We start from the raw sequence: 18,190 nt of genomic DNA on the forward strand, positions 1-18,190 counted from the left end.
ATTCTTCATCTTTGAGTTAAAATATTGTGTTATTTATGTAGTTATATAGTAGAAAGGTATAGACAATTTCTTATTTAAATACCGAATACGTTACTTAATAATGTATGAATATATATATATATATGTCCCAACCAGCACAGATACAGCTCAAAGATAGCAGAAAGATGTCTGCCGCTAGACATTCAAATGTCTGAAAGATGTCTGCGAATGTCTCCGGAAAGTCTCTACAAGGGCTCCGGAAGGTCGTTTGTTACAAAGTTGCCTGTCTTAAAGTGGTCTTGAGAATGACTGTTAGTCGTGTTTCAGGCATTGTAGAGACATGTTCCACGACTCTGTCGGGCATCTTTTAGGCGACTTTCAGAAGTCTCTTGAGCTTGTTAGAGAGACGTATTTATGCGAAAAGGGAGTGGGAGGGAAAAATCAATTTACGATAATAGTTTAAAGTAAACGAACAAATAGTTTATTATAATAATATATGTACTATTTATAAAATAAAAATATATATAAAATAATATATATAAAACATTAAAATTAATATATTAAATTCTAATATATATTAGAAATAAAGTATTAAAATTAAAATACAATATCACGCACTTAAAACATTAAAATTAATATACTTAAATTAAAATATAAAAATTGAAATGAAATATACAGTTGAAACATCAGAATCAGTATACAGGGTGGTCCACGCAACTTGCACACCAATAAATAACTTCCAAAGTATGCGTAAAATAAAATACTACATTCAGAATAAAATATCACGCACTTAAAACATTAGAATTAATATATTAGAAATAAAGTATTAAAATTAAAATACAATATCACGCACTTAAAACATTAAAATTAATACACTTAAATTAAAATATAAAAATTGAAATAAAATATACAGTTGAAACATCAGAATCAGTATACAGGGTGGTCCACGCAACTTGCACACCAATAAATAACTTCCAAAGTATGCGTAAAATAAAATACTACATTCAGAATAAAATATCACGCACTTAAAACATTAGAATTAATATATTAGAAATAAAGTATTAAAATTAAAATACAATATCACGCACTTAAAACATTAAAATTAATACACTTAAATTAAAATATAAAAATTGAATAAAATATACAGTTGAAACATCAGAATCAGTATACAGGGTGGTCCACGCAACTTGCACACCTATAATAACTTCCAAAGTATGCGTTGCACGAAAAAGTTTTGTATACAGAAGTTGCATGGTCTGAAGGGGTACATTATGTAGTGTATTATTTTTTTACAGGTGGACGCGTAAAGGACATGTGAAGGTCAACTTAATTTTTTTAAATGGAATGAGGTATTTTTTAATACATCAATGATGCAGCTGGACCTATGTATGTCGAAAAGTTAATAGTTCAGGAGATATTTCAATTTAAATAACTCTAAAATACCATTACTGTCGTACTACGACGTTACATAAGTAAGTAAACATTAACGTCTTAGTACGACAGTAATGGTATTTTAGAGTTATTTAAATTGAAATATCCCCTGAACTACTAATTTTTCGACATACATAGGTTAGTACTTTTTTATAATGAATGTCCAGCTGCATAATTGATGTATTAAAAAATACCTCATTCCATTTAAAAAAATTAAGTTGACCTTCACATGTCCTTTACGCGTCCATCTACAAAAAAGCTACTAACATCTGATTAATGCTTATTCAGGGGGCCTGTTTCTGGCGCCTCACCCTGTATACTAAAATTAAAAAATATAAAAATTAAAATAAAATATAAAAGTGAAAATAAAATATTACTGATAATGTCTGTGGTTGTAAGGAAAAACGCCGCATGTCACAATTTCAAAAATTCGAGTTTATGCATTCATTGAGCTTTAGACTTTAGAGTATAGGATTTACAGTAGCGGACAAAAGTTTAAGACCGCTCTAAAGAAGACGATAACTTTTTTAATATTGTACTATACGATTTGAACTTTTTTTGGGAAGCTAGAGCAATTAGTTTACTAAAGGATGTGAAAAGAAATTTTTTCAAAAATTGCAATTGATCGGAATCGTTGAAAAAATACTAAAAGTTGATTTTTTAATTATTTTATGTGGGCCTATATTGAAAATTTAAAAAACACGTTTTGTGTAGATCTGTGTCAATCAAACATATCCTGAAAATTTCGTAAAAATCGGTCGACGTTGCAATGAGCTACAAACGTTTAAAGATGGTAGAAATTGCAGATTTTCACGATTTATTGCCGAAAATCTGCAATTTTTACCATCTTTAAACGTTTGTAGCTCATTGCAACGTCGACCGATTTTGACGAAATTTTCAGGATATGTTTAAATAAACAATCAACTTTTAGTATTTTTTCAACAATTCCGATCAATTGCAATTTTTGAAAAAATTTCTTTTCGCGTCCTTTAGTAAACTAATTGCTCTAGTTTCCCAAAAAAGTTCAAATCGTATAGTAAAATATTAAAAAAGTTATCGTCTTCTTTAGAGCGGTCTTACACTTTTGTCCGCTACTGTACATATTTACCAGAAAAAAAGTCATGGAAACACGTTTGGAAGGCTCAGACAACAATGCAATTTAACCAACCTCCTATGTCAAAGTATTAGCGATCGAAAGTGAAAGTATATGTGACATGCGGCGTTCTTCCTGATAACCACAGATATATTGAAATTAAAATCACTTGGTCACACTCGCTTTGTTCATGTTTCTTGCGGCTGCCGTCCACTTTGGCTTTCTCCGCTGCACCTTGAATAAGAATATCTTTGTTTATTAATTTGCACATGAATAATCATTATAATAATAATATTAAAATAAGGGTGATAATTACATATAACAAGGCTGACCGTTCGATAATTTGCAAACGGTTTTTTGCCCTTCCGGCCCAATCAGCTATAGCAGACCGCCATGCCAGCACGTCAGTCATAATGATACCTAGACTTTCCTGGCAAAGTTGTAGCTGTTGTGCCCCCCGTATTGTGCACTTCTGCTGCCTAAAATAAAAAATTGTTATGTAGCATATCACATTCTGTTAATTTAATGAAAATGAAAGATAAACGTCAGCTATTTTAAGTGTATTTATTAAACAAGTCATTGGTCTCTTCGGCCTCCTTTGCTTTTCTTCTAGCCTTCGTGTAGCCATCTAGAAGCATTATATAATTATTATTTTAATTATACATGTATGGTGTGTAACTACTTTAACTTACCAAAGGTACTGTTTTTGAAGATCTTTACAGAAAAGTGCTCCCACGAAGGTTGAGGCAGTTCACATTGTTGGATTGCGTTGCTCAATTTTGATTTGTGTACCGGTGGCCAATAACATTTGTCGCCTTCCAGCCAACTATTTGGCACCGCTTCTACCGTTCCGTCCGCCAAAAATTGGACAACGGTCCATGTATTTGTAGGCATCTCCATTTGTGTGTATATATTCTAAGAATTGAAAAGTATGGTAAAATTTAGAGACTAATTTAAACATATATGTAATTACGACGTAAATATATTTAATTAAAGAATATATTTAGAAAAATAGCAAATAGAATGAAGGAATGGAAATATGACCAATTTTTGTTCATTTTTTGACTTCACACTTATTTACACATTAGGGCAGTAGACTCGTTTCCAGGATTGCAATCAATTGCAATCCCGCACCCTTGCAATCCTGGAAAAAGCAGTCTACCCCCTTACAATACCGAAAGTACTTTCTTTGACTTTCTTGCCAACCCCATAGTAAACTTCGAATATAGCGGAAGGGCATCAGCAAAAAACACTAACGGTAACAAATAACAGCAATGGAAGTACTTACTTTTGTAAATATACACTCGTCGGATAAATTATCACTATTACAATACACTAATACAATTAGACACTTCTCTAAACCTGGTGTCGACCGGTGTCGACCATGTGCGCCGGACCAAAAATAGTAACTTCAACAGCGCCACTCGGGGTGAACTACGAAGACAGAGAAGCAGATATGTTTCTCGCAGGAAAGACACTGACAGAGAATATATGAAACAGCTTGATTTTTTCGATCACGCGGGTAAGCCGCATTTCGCGAAGAAGCAATATTTTTTTATGCTCTTTGTGTTGAAATATTCTCTGCATTATTGCGGGGTCCCGTACAGAGCCCTTTTTTGGATTTGGCTCTTGGAACTTTGTAAACAACAAAAGTGTACATTTTTATGGAAGAACTTTTTTTCTGTACACTTTTTCCAAATGCTCTTTGCGTTGAAATACTCTCTGTATTATTGCGGATTAGCATGCAGAGCTCTTTTTTCGAAAAAGTGCACAGAAAAAAGTTCTTCCTTAGAAGCTGTATCCCCCTACTCCACCCCACTCTTTACCGGCGGCGTAGGAAAAACAACGTCTCCGGAAAATGTCTCTCAGTCGCCAAAAAGATACCCTTTATGGAGACGTTGCATTTACGACTGAAATGAGACAGCTGAAAGACGTTCACCCTCTGCTGTGAAAACAACGTCTCCATAAAGATATCTTTTTGGCGACTAAAAGACGTATCTTTGGGACATAGACGTTCAGACGGGACGACGACATGAAACAGACATCTATGAGACGATGTGTGCTGGTTGGGGTGTATATAATATATAAACAAATTACATATATATATGTAACTTAAACGACAATTTGATTCTTATACAGATTCAAGAAATTGGTTTATTATTTGATATGCATGATGTAATTTAAGATTAAGTGATTAATAAAATCGAACTGTATCCAAAGTTATCCTGTATGTATATAGATTGAGAAATATATTATTACTATATACAATTAATTGCTATCACTTTTTGTATATAATAGCTGAGATTCTTTAAGAATAGTAACCGAACACTTGAAAAATGTTTTAATTAGAAGCTGGAAGATTTAAATTTTGTATGCTAATGGTTTATATATATGTATACATAATTTACTAATTTACCACCTTATAGGCCCAACCAGCACACATCGTCTCATAGATGTCTGTTTCATGTCGTCGTCCCGTCTGAACGTCTATGTCCCAAAGATACGTCTTTTAGTCGCCAAAAAGATATCTTTATGGAGACGTTGTTTTCACAGCAGAGGGTGAACGTCTTTCAGCTGTCTCATTTCAGTCGTAAATGCAACGTCTCCATAAAGGATATCTTTTTGGCGACTGAGAGACATTTTCCGGAGACGTTGTTTTTCCTACGCCGCCGGTAAAGAGTGGGGTGGAGTAGGGGGATACAGCTTCTAAGGAAGAACTTTTTTCTGTGCACTTTTTCGAAAAAAGAGCTCTGCATGCTAATCCGCAATAATACAGAGAGTATTTCAACGCAAAGAGCATTCGGAAAAAGTGTACAGAAAAAAAGTTCTTCCATAAAAATGTACACTTTTGTTGTTTACAAAGTTCCAAGAGCCAAATCCAAAAAAGGGCTCTGTACGGGACCCCGCAATAATGCAGAGAATATTTCAACACAAAGAGCATAAAAAAATATTGCTTCTTCGCGAAATGCGTCTTACCCGCGTGATCGAAAAAATCAAGCTGTTTCATATATTCTCCGTCAGTGTCTTTCCTGCGAGAAACATATCTGCTTCTCTGTCTTCGTAGTTCACCCCGAGTGGCGCTGTTGAAGTTACTATTTTTGGTCCGGCGCACATGGTCGACACCGGTCGACACCAGGTTTAGAGAAGTGTCTAATTGTATTAGTGTATTGTAATAGTGATAATTTATCCGACGAGTGTATATTTACAAAAGTAAGTACTTCCATTGCTGTTATTTGTTACCGTTAGTGTCTTTTGCTGATGCCCTTCCGCTATATTGCGCTATATTCGAAGTTTACTATGGGGTTGGCAAGAAAGTCAAAGAAAGTACTTTCGGTATTGTAAGGGGGTAGACTGCTTTTTCCAGGATTGCAAGGGTGCGGGATTGCAATTGATTGCAATCCTGGAAACGAGTCTACCGCCCTAATGTGTAAATAAGTGTGAAGTCAAAAAATGAACAAAAATTGGTCATATTTCCATTCCTTCATTCTATTTGCTATTTTTCTAAATATATTCTTTAATTAAATATATTTACGTCGTAATTACATATATGTTTAAATTAGTCTCTAAATTTTACCATACTTTTCAATTCTTAGAATATATACACACAAATGGAGATGCCTACAAATACATGGACCGTTGTCCAATTTTTGGCGGACGGAACGGTAGAAGCGGTGCTAAATAGTTGGCTGGAAGGCGACAAATGTTATTGGCCACCGGTACACAAATCAAAATTGAGCAACGCAATCCAACAATGTGAACTGCCTCAACCTTCGTGGGAGCACTTTTCTGTAAAGATCTTCAAAAACAGTACCTTTGGTAAGTTAAAGTAGTTACACACCATACATGTATAATTAAAATAATAATTATATAATGCTTCTAGACGGCTACACGAAGACTAGAAGAAAAGCAAAGGAGGCCGAAGAGACCAATGACTTGTTTAATAAATACACTTAAAGTAGCTGACGTTTATCTTTCATTTTCATTAAATTAACAGAATGTGATATGCTACATAACAATTTTTTATTTTAGGCAGCAGAAGTGCACAATACGGGGGGCACAACAGCTACAACTTTGCCAGGAAAGTCTAGGTATCATTATGACTGACGTGCTGGCATGGCAGTCTGCTATAGCTGATTGGGCCGGAAGGGCAAAAAACCGTTTGCAAATTATCGAACGGCCAGCCTTGTTATATGTAATTATCACCCTTATTTTAATATTATTATTATAATGATTATTCATGTGCAAATTAATAAACAAAGATATTCTTATTCAAGGTGCAGCGGAGAAAGCCAAAGTGGACGGCAGCCGCAAGAAACATGAACAAAGCGAGTGTGACCAAGTGATTTTAATTTCAATATATCTGTGGTTATCAGGAAGAACGCCGCATGTCACATATACTTCCACTTTCGATCACTAATACTTTGACATAGGAGGTTGGTTAAATTGCATTGTTGTCTGAGCCTTCCAAACGTGTTTCCATGACTTTTTTTCTGGTAAATATGTACAGTAGCGGACAAAAGTGTAAGACCGCTCTAAAGAAGACGATAACTTTTTTAATATTTTACTATACGATTTGAACTTTTTTGGGAAACTAGAGCAATTAGTTTACTAAAGGACGCGAAAAGAAATTTTTTCAAAAATTGCAATTGATCGGAATTGTTGAAAAAATACTAAAAGTTGATTGTTTATTTAAACATATCCTGAAAATTTCGTCAAAATCGGTCGACGTTGCAATGAGCTACAAACGTTTAAAGATGGTAAAAATTGCAGATTTTCGGCAATAAATCGTGAAAATCTGCAATTTCTACCATCTTTAAACGTTTGTAGCTCATTGCAACGTCGACCGATTTTTACGAAATTTTCAGGATATGTTTGATTGACACAGATCTACACAAAACGTGTTTTTTAAATTTTCAATATAGGTCCACATAAAATAATTAAAAAATCAACTTTTAGTATTTTTTCAACAATTCCGATCAATTGCAATTTTTGAAAAAATTTCTTTTCACATCCTTTAGTAAACTAATTGCTCTAGCTTCCCAAAAAAATTCAAATCGTATAGTACAATGTTAAAAAAGTTATCGTCTTCTTTAGAGCGGTCTTAAACTTTTGTCCGCTACTGTAAATCCTATACTCTAAAGTCTAAAGCTCAATGAATGCATAAACTTGAATTTTTGAAATTGTGACATGCGGCGTTTTTCCTTACAACCACAGACATTATCAGTAATATTTTATTTTAATTTTTATATTTTTTAATTTTAGTATACAGGGTGAGGCGCCAGAAACAGGCCCCCTGAATAAGCATTAATCAGATATTAGTAGCTTTTTTGTAGATGGACGCGTAAAGGACATGTGAAGGTCAACTTAATTTTTTTAAATGGAATGAGGTATTTTTTAATACATCAATGATGCAGCTGGACCTATGTATGTCGAAAAGTTAATAGTTCAGGAGATATTTCAATTTAAATAACTCTAAAATACCATTACTGTCGTACTAAGACGTTACATAAGTAAGTAAACACTAACGTCTTAGTACGACAGTAATGGTATTTTAGAGTTATTTAAATTGAAATATCCCCTGAACTACTAATTTTTCGACATACATAGGTTAGTACTTTTTTATAACGAATGTCCAGCTGCAGCATTGATGTATTAAAAAATACCTCATTCCATTTAAAAAAATTAAGTTGACCTTCACATGTCCTTTACGCGTCCACCTGTAAAAAAATAATACACTACATAATGTACCCCTTCAGACCATGCAACTTCTGTATACAAAACTTTTTCGTGCAACGCATACTTTGGAAGTTATTTATTGGTGTGCAAGTTGCGTGGACCACCCTGTATACTGATTCTGATGTTTCAACTGTATATTTTATTTCAATTTTTATATTTTAATTTAAGTGTATTAATTTTAATGTTTTAAGTGCGTGATATTGTATTTTAATTTTAATACTTTATTTCTAATATATTAATTCTAATGTTTTAAGTGCGTGATATTTTATTCTGAATGTAGTATTTTATTTTACGCATACTTTGGAAGTTATTTATTGGTGTGCAAGTTGCGTGGACCACCCTGTATACTGATTCTGATGTTTCAACTGTATATTTTATTTCAATTTTTATATTTTAATTTAAGTGTATTAATTTTAATGTTTTAAGTGCGTGATATTGTATTTTAATTTTAATACTTTATTTCTAATATATTAATTCTAATGTTTTAAGTGCGTGATATTTTATTCTGAATGTAGTATTTTATTTTACGCATACTTTGGAAGTTATTTATTGGTGTGCAAGTTGCGTGGACCACCCTGTATACTGATTCTGATGTTTCAACTGTATATTTCTTTTCAATTTTTATATTTTAATTTAAGTATATTAATTTTAATGTTTTAAGTGCGTGATATTGTATTTTAATTTTAATACTTTATTTCTAATATATATTAGAATTTAATATATTAATTTTAATGTTTTATATATATTATTTTATATATATTTTTATTTTATAAATAGTACATATATTATTATAATAAACTATTTGTTCGTTTACTTTAAACTATTATCGTAAATTGATTTTTCCCTCCCACTCCCTTTTCGCATAAATACGTCTCTCTAACAAGCTCAAGAGACTTCTGAAAGTCGCCTAAAAGATGCCCGACAGAGTCGTGGAACATGTCTCTACAATGCCTGAAACACGACTAACAGTCATTCTCAAGACCACTTTAAGACAGGCAACTTTGTAACAAACGACCTTCCGGAGCCCTTGTAGAGACTTTCCGGAGACATTCGCAGACATCTTTCAGACATTTGAATGTCTAGCGGCAGACATCTTTCTGCTATCTTTGAGCTGTATCTGTGCTGGTTGGGAGGACATATATAGAGATCACTAATATATGTTCACAGAATTTTGTTATTCAAAATTATTGGATGCGAAACGAGTTCAAACATATTCAATATGATGTAAAAACGTACATTACATACTATTTGCGAGGAAAAAGATATTGTAAAAGATCGATTTGCTATAATTGTACGTTATATACATAATATATGTCACATAACATAGAGATGAGAATAAATATTAATACAAGAACCTGTAAATTCATGGTTGTATGTTTCTTTATTATATCCCCAATTTTTAGTTTCAGTTACACTATAATTATATTAATTATTACTATGTAGTGCTATAAATAGATATTTAGAATATATAAAAGATATCATTTGTAAATATGTAACATATGTAACAAAATAAATAAAAAATACAACTTGTATAAAGTATAGATTGACATTTTTATAATTATCAGCATATATAAAAATATAATATATTTATAAAATATAATATTATTAAAATATTCTATATTTATATACAATTCATTTTTAAAAAGTATATATAACTGAAAATGGATATGTATATAGTACATAGTAAGAGGTATCCTATAACGAGCTACCTTACAATGAATGAATAAATGTTATCACGAATAGCTTTTTTTCAATAAATCAAAACGCTTACAATAAACGCGATACATACTTCTCTTTATAATATTTTTATATATCTATATACTCTCGCGTAATATATAAAATCTAAGTCTAATAAATTAAATTTATAGTACATATATTTGTATGCTCTTATTTTAAATTAAAAATATAAGGATATAGAATACTGTAACGAACATAGTTCCAAAATGAATTAGTTTCTTATAAAATACTGCTATATCTTTTCTAGCGAAGCGAGTCAACGCCACTTGAGATAAAATAAACAAGGGGTGAGATGCCCACTCGCGAGCGCGATCGCTGTTATAGATTAGAGATCCTTTCCTCGTGCACAGATTCATTTCATTCATTCTCGAGCTCTGAGAGACAGTATCTGCAGTACGATGTCTGTGCAAACCAGAGGATGTGATTTGTGGAATTTCTTCACACAAATAAACAATAGCGGATATGCTATTTGCAAAATCTGCAAGAAAAAATTGTCTTATAAGACAACCAGTACTAATTTAAAAAGACATTTGAAGGCAGTTCATTCCACCATCTCATTAACATGGAGACAAACAACAAATCAGGTATGCTGAACTATTCATAAGACACGGTAAATATTGTTACCTTCATTTTAACGCTACATATGTATGTGCATATTAATACATGTAAACTAAAATTAAAAAGATGTAAAAATGCTATAAAAATATCTATTTTTGTTTTCACATATTACCTTAATTATCTTAAATCTAGATACACTTTCCTGAGAGCTCTTTCATGTATAGCATCTATTGATTGCAAAATATATTTTCTAATGATTTCATTTCTTTCAGCCATAACAAAATATTTCACAAGGTTTAAAGTTTGAAAAAATTTTAAACTGAACTTTCTTTTATAATTCATAGGCATTAGTTATTACTAATTATTAATTTATTCAATATTCAATGTTTGCCTTTATGCGATATAACTTATACAGGGTGTCTCAAAATTAGGTCCGGAGCCGAAAATGGGAGGTTCCTGGGATCATTTCAAGCGACATTTTCCTTTGAAAAAATGTCGTCCGCGGCTTCGTTAACGAGTTATTAACGAAAAACACGGACCAATCAGAGCGCGAGCTAGACGCGTGCAGCCCGGCGCGCCGGCAGCCGAGTGTCGGTGGCACGCCGCGATGTCGTAACGAACAAAAGTTTCTCGATGATGTGAATCCTCGCCAATTTCGATAAGCTTTGGATATGTTGTCAATACCATGATTCTGAACAACATTTCCCTTTACAGTTTCTGTCGATCGGCTTTAGTTTACGATATTATTGTAAAAATTTGTAATTGTAAATCGATCGATGTACTATTTCCTATCCGATTTCGATAATCTTTGGATATGTTGTCAATACCATGATTCTGAACAACATTTCCCTTTACAGTTTCTGACGATCGGCTTTAGTTTACGATATTATTGCAAAAATTTGTAATCGTAAATCGATCGATGTACTATTTCCTGTCCGATTTCGATAAGCTTTGGATATGTAGTCAAGACCATGATTCTGAACAACATTTCCCTTGACGGTTTTCGTCGGTCGGCTTTAGTTTACGATATTATTGTAAAAATTTGTAATTGTAAATCGATCGATGTACATACTATCTCCTCGCCGATTTCGATGAGCTTTATTTCAAAGGAAAAAGATATTTAAAACATCGAATTTATAACATATTTCAAAGTCATCGAAATCGGTGAGGACCCACATCATCGGCAACTCTACCCGAACGATAGAAGAAGCACAAACTTATTGAATTAAAAACTCACTTATTCAGCCGTAAATCCATTTGACTACCACATATAACCATCACACTTTTACATAATTGTTGAACTCGTAGCACACTTTTATAACTCGTATCGATATCGAACGAAATTACTTACTCCGACGCGGAAAGAGTTCGATGCTCTTCGCGATGCCGCGCGAAACTGTGCTCTTCCAGCATACAATGTATTCGATGAAGGCGTCGTTTAAAACAAATGAAATCGTTCCCAAGGAGATATTGATTTTTCGAGAATCATATGGCATTGATTTTTCGAGAATCATATGATTCTCGAAAACACCGATTCGAAGATTATGTAAAAGTGTGGTGGTTGTATGTGGTAGTCAAATGGATTTACGGCTGAATAAGTGAGTTTTTAATTCAATAAGTTTGTGCTTCTTCTATCGTTCGGGTAAAGTTGCCGATGATGTGGGTCCTCACCGATTTCGATGACTTTGAAATATGTTATAAATTCGATGTTTTAAATATCTTTTTCCTTTGAAATGAAGCTCATCGACATCGGCGAGGAGATAGTATGTACATCGATCGATTTACAATTACAAATTTTTACAATAATATCGTAAACTAAAGGCGACCGACAAAAACCGTCAAGGGAAATGTTGTTCAGAATCATGGTCTTGACAACATATCCAAAGATTATCGAAATCGGATAGGAAATAGTACATCGATCGATTTACGATTACAAATTTTTACAATAATGTCGTAAACTAAAGCCGATCGACAGAAACTGTAAAGGGAAATGTTGTTCAGAATCATGGTCTTGACAACATATCCAAATATTATCGAAATCGGATAGGAAATAGTACATCGATCGATTTACAATTACAAATTTTTACAATAATGTCGTAAACTAAAGCCGATCGACAGAAACTGTAAAGGGAAATGTTGTTCAGAACCATGGTATTGACAACATATCCAAAGCTTGTCGAAATTGGCGAGGATTCACATCATCGAGAAACTTTTGTTCGTTACGACATCGCGGCGTGCCACCGACACTCGGCTGCCGGCGCGCCGGGCTGCACGCGTCTAGCTCGCGCTCTGATTGGTCCGTGTTTTTCGTTAATAACTCGTTAACAAAGCCGCGGACGACATTTTTTCAAAGGAAAATGTCGCTTGAAATGATCTCAGGAACCTCCCATTTTCGGCTCCGGACCTAATTTTGAGACACCCTGTATATATTTTTGTTTTTATTTTTTATTATGTAACATGTCCCGAGAATATAGACTTCTATATAGAGTGACCAAGAACAGTTATGTTCCTATGCTCTCCACCAATCAGAAGCGATCACGAAAAATCACGAATCACTGTGAAAAAACACCGTGATTTAGAACGAACGTAATCGAATCACGAGTGATTCGGAATGAGCAGTTCATCCCATCTCTAGTTGTGGTCGTAATGCAGGCATGGGCAGAAATAGCGCCAAAGCTAGGGAATTCTCGGTGGACGCCTACTTCTCCCGCCCGCGCGTCTCGCTCCCCGTGGTGGCCGTAGTCCCGCGGAGCTCCTCAGGCCCGTACCTACCGTACGCCGTATGCACTGCGCACAGCTAGTGATGGGCACCATCGACTAAAAACTATCGACTAAATCGATAGTATTCAACTGTTACGTCGCAGTGTGGTGGGATTAGGGAATTTATAGGGTTCGGGTGCCCGTGGAGCGCTAAAGCACTCTGCTCGTGGAAGGTTTTCAGAACAAACTCTTAGCAAGAAGATGTAACGAAAAATAGACTTTATTTAATAGTGAAACGTTGTTGACTCTAAGATCTCAGACAAGAATCTGCTCGTATCCTCGTGTATCTGCTTCGTATTTTCCTCGTCCTGAAGTTTTCTCCTTCCAGGTTCCTTTTCCTTAGCCAATAGGAAAATTCGGATCTTCCAGCTGGACGTTGATTCGTCGGGTGGCTCGTCCTCGGTTGCAGCTCGATGGTGATTGGTGGTGGAGGTGCCTCAATAGCGCGCGCACGAGAGTGGGGTACGCGCGAGGGTGAAAGCCCGCCAAAACAAGGGTCGTGGGACCGAGCGAGAGAGAGGTCCGAGGGAGTCCCAAGAGGTCCTTGACTGTGAATTTACGACTTCCTGTCCTCGACCGATTCTAGACTTCGACTGTCTCTTTATGCGAAATTGGAGAACTCCTCCAAGAGGTTACGTGACTTTACCCAAATTCCTCGATTAGTCTCGCCCATCTGGTTTCGTCAAGGATCTCTGTGGAAGCCCCTTGTTTCCCTTACTTATTCTAAGCCTAAGCTATCGTGCCTGAATAAAATATATGTATATGAAATATACGGTTTTGAAACATTACGTTTTATATTCAAATTTCCCTCTCGGCGCCATTAATGGAACATACAGGGCAGTAGCGCTATTCGCGGCTATGTTCGCGTGATCAACGGGTCACGCTACACAACTACTATTTTCAGTCGACTGATTTTTTAAACTATCGACTGAATTTAGTAGCAGAGAGTATATGAGAGTGCTCACGCCCGGGTTTTGGCCGTGCCGCTTTTGTCTCCACATCATGTTTAGCCTGGAACAGCTCCTACATCATCTTTAGCATGGAACAGAACCTACATCATCTTTAGCAAGAAACAGAACCCACTTTACTGTTAGCACATCTGACGACATCTGTGTCACTCGAATATTTCTCTTACGCCCTCTAGGATATATTCTGACTGGAGTGAGGAACAGGAGGCCACCAGAGGCCACCGACGGCATTTCGTCGGTGCAGAAAACACTGTATCGTGTTAGCAACGCGCCCGCGCGCTACACTCACCAACGTACCTTTACTATATCCGTGTGCGCTGCTTGTGCGCTTATGCCAGCCACAATCTATTTTTAGCACTTGCCATGTTGCCATGTTCTATTGCTTTACGGCGGAAGCGAAACTGAAATTCGGCTGTCGAGCCGTCGAGCGTATGAATCGCAATCTGGAGCTAGCATTCGAGTCCCCGTGCAGCGGGGATTTTTTTTTAATTTTTATTTTTCATTACTTTTTTAATTACATTTTTTAACCTTCCAAAAAATTAAAAATGTAAAAACTATGTTCAAAATATGTATTCATTTTAAATAGAAACGTTTTGTTACTGTCATAATTGCATTAATAAAAATTGGTATATGATCGAGAACAGGTTGATGGTATTTATTTGGACTGATTGGAGAATACGAAAATGCAGGAAGTATTTTTTATATAGTTTATGAAACAATTTGTAGATTTATTAGTTGTCAAACAAATAATAAAATAAATTGTATAATATATATAAATTGATTTTATACTAGCATACACAAGTTTATTTATTAAAAAATACAGTCATAACTATAATTATAATAGAATTTCATAAAATGTATATTGAGGTTATTGCAAACTCATCTTTTTTCGCAATGATGCTCTAATTTCATTGCTTCTCTCGAATGTCCATTTCCTTCCGAGACAGTGGCGTTTCTAGCAGGTGTAAATAAAAAATGTTGATATAAAATGTATCATAATTAAACTACAATTATTCTAATAACGTGGAATGTAGTACATATTAAGTTTTAGTTACCCGGATTTTCTTCTTCGACGTTAAGCACTCTTTACTGCTTCTCGTAATTTACGTATATGCAACATTAGGGTGGACCTTATTTTTCGACCATGAAATTTTTTTGGTCCCGTAAACCAGAATTGTGACAAATGTTGAGAAAATGGTCTGGAAAAATTTTGGGGCCGTTTGAATAATGGGAAAATGAGTTTTTAATGGAAAATGGGAATTTTTTAAATCTTGACATAAATAGACGTTATGATATATCGTTGAATTTGTCTTTTTTCTCTTTAAGAATCCATATATAGCATAAACAGTTGTTGATAGAAAAAACATCCGTGACCTTGAAAACTTTAAATAATGACTTTGAAAAAATTTTTTTCCTTTGATACTATATCCACCTCCTTATATACTACAACTTTTGTTTGAAGAGTTTTTTCATATATACATAACTGGCAGAGATATTACATATAAATAAATTCATTAATACGCTCCAATCTACAAAAGAACAAGAAAGCGAGCTAATAAAAACGTGGTAAGAATAGTTCTAATATCGGAAAAAGAAGTTATTATGAATAATAAGTAGTCTGACTGAAACATGGACTGAAGGTGGTCAATGATACCGCTGAACGGGGCGTTAAACTAATGGAGGATCATAATAAAATTTTATCTAGAAACAAAGAGGAGAAATAATATATGTATACTATACAAACTGTGATGGAAAGCAGTATCCTGACGCCACAAAGCAGAATTTGTCAAAGGATTTGTAAATATTTTTTAATATAGCGAGAAACACCTGATCAATCCCTACATGATTAATTGCATTTTAAAGAGGCATTGAAGACAGCTTATTAACTGAGAGTTATTAAATTTTTCATTTTCCTCAGAGTCAGTAAGTTCTTTATTTTTCTCGGAGTCATTAAGTTTTCCATTTTTCTTGGAGTTATTAAATTTTTCATTTTCTTCAGTGTCGTCAAGTTTTTTCATAGAGTCATTGAAGTTTCCATTTTTCTTGGAGTCATTCAATTTTTCATTTTCTTCAGAGTCATTAAGTTCTTTATTTTTCTCGGAGTCATTAAGTTTTTCATTTTTCTTGGAGTCATTGAAAAGTCCCTCTTTGTCGTTTACGCGCTGTCGTTAAAAAAGTTCTGGTATGTTGCTAGTCTAAAAATATGATCAATGCTATTTTTCAGTTTCTCTAAAAAATCTGCATTTGTCTAATTTTTGCGTGTTTTTCAGTTTGTGTAATTAACATTTTGAACCAAAAAATCGGGAAAAAATCTCAAATATCAATTTCAATTAAATGCAGTTATATGATTAAATTAATGCAAGTAAATAGGAAAAATTGACCGAAAATTGAATGGCGCAACGGCTGTTTTAATAATTCGAAGGACTACCTCGTCCGGCTAGAACCTTCATTCCAAATTGTAATATTCCAATATTTCAGTATCATTTTAAATATTTCAAGTACTATTTAAAACTATTAATGAGTTTTAACAACAAAATATTTTAAATGAAAAACTAAATTTTGACAAATAAAATACGATTATAGCAAGCTTGCTATAAATGTCGAAAACTCGAGTCTGGCCAGAGACATTATTTTCAGGAAACACTATTCTATGATGACGAACGGAAAAAAGGGAAGTGAAGCTCGAGGGCTTCGGTTGCCGCGGAGTGGAGTGAAACATTGTAACATGATACGGGTCGGGTCGGGTATATCGATGTAAAATAACACAATATTTTTTAAGAATTATTATTTTATATTAAAACGTTTGTAGCTTATTGCAACGTTGACCGATTTTGACGAAATTTTCAGAATATGTTTAATTGACACATATCTATAAAACGTATTTTTTAAATTTTCAATGTAGGCCCATATAAAGATGTTGTAAAATGCAACTTTTAGTAAGTAAGTAAATACGTATTTATTTATTTATTTCAGCCTCGTGGCCCAGAAATTGGACTTGGATTATAATTCTCGAAGCCATTCATCCCTCTATTTATCCATTCATCCGTTCCTCCACCCATCCATCCATATCGCATGCCACATCAAATACCTTATTGTCTATGTTGATCTATCCCAATCCCAATGTCTCCCCGCTAATCCCGCCTCTCTCTTGATTATCTCTTGTGATTAATTCTTTCCTTTTTTCTCTATACTCCTAACCCATTCTACAATTTCTCCCACTCTTTTCTCCTGTACTATCTTTTCTATACTTATGTTAATTTTTTCTACCCCTTCACAGTCTTCTGCCAGGTGTTTTAGTTTCCCCAAGTGTCTCTCATTTTTTCTACAATTCCGATCAGTTGCTATTTTTGAAAAAATTATTTTCACATCCTGTACTAAACTAATTGTTCTAGCTTCCCAAAAAGTTCAAATCGTATAGTACAATATTAAAGAAGTTATCATTTTTAGAGCGTCCGAAAATTTTTGCGAGTCACAGTATGTACATATATCGCACAGAACACAATTCTTCTTTCTATTAAATCGCATTTCTTAGGTCAAACAATTGCATTTTGTAATGTATAATAACATGTAATAATAATGTAAAATGTAATAACGTTAAAAATTACTTAATATACACCCGCGGTAAAATCAGTAAGTATAACTTTCGTCCTCACAGCAGAAACGTCGAAAAAATTTTGACAATGATGTCCCACAATAAAAAAAATCTGAAAAAACTTGACGACACTGCCTGCTGTAGTACTTTATCAAGGAACCAAACAGTAGAATAGCATGTTTTCGTATTTTCTAGAAATCTGCATTTTTCCGATTTTTGGGGGTTTTTCATTGTTTACGACTACAGTTTGCAACCAAAAAATCTGAAAAAATTCTATAAAATGCGTCTTAGGATCCAAAATATGTAACATTTTTTTTAGAATTTTAGAACGTATTT

General features: G+C 34.0%; 2 long non-coding RNA genes across 3 annotated transcripts; one reads left to right on the forward strand and one right to left on the reverse strand.

Moving 5' to 3' along the window:
• Window positions 1-437: 437 nt before the first annotated feature.
• Window positions 438-4,258, reverse strand: LOC143207216 (uncharacterized). The gene is made up of 4 exons (XR_013008642.1): window positions 3,792-4,258; window positions 3,196-3,418; window positions 2,820-3,131; window positions 438-2,737 (listed from the first exon to the last, which is right to left on the reverse strand). It is a non-coding gene; the product is annotated as an uncharacterized LOC143207216 (long non-coding RNA).
• A 754-nt stretch (window positions 4,259-5,012) lies between these two features.
• Window positions 5,013-9,211, forward strand: LOC143207217 (uncharacterized). 2 transcript variants are annotated; one of them, XR_013008643.1, is made up of 5 exons: window positions 5,030-5,713; window positions 6,097-6,319; window positions 6,384-6,458; window positions 6,533-6,695; window positions 6,778-9,211. It is a non-coding gene; the product is annotated as an uncharacterized LOC143207217 (long non-coding RNA). The 2 variants fall into 2 exon arrangements; XR_013008644.1 differs by lacking the exon at window positions 6,384-6,458 and having other exon boundaries at window positions 5,013-5,713.
• The last annotated feature ends 8,979 nt before the right edge of the window (window positions 9,212-18,190 follow it).

This window comes from Lasioglossum baleicum, chromosome 3, assembly GCF_051020765.1.
Source record: "Lasioglossum baleicum chromosome 3, iyLasBale1, whole genome shotgun sequence".
NCBI lineage: Eukaryota > Metazoa > Arthropoda > Insecta > Hymenoptera > Halictidae > Lasioglossum > Lasioglossum baleicum.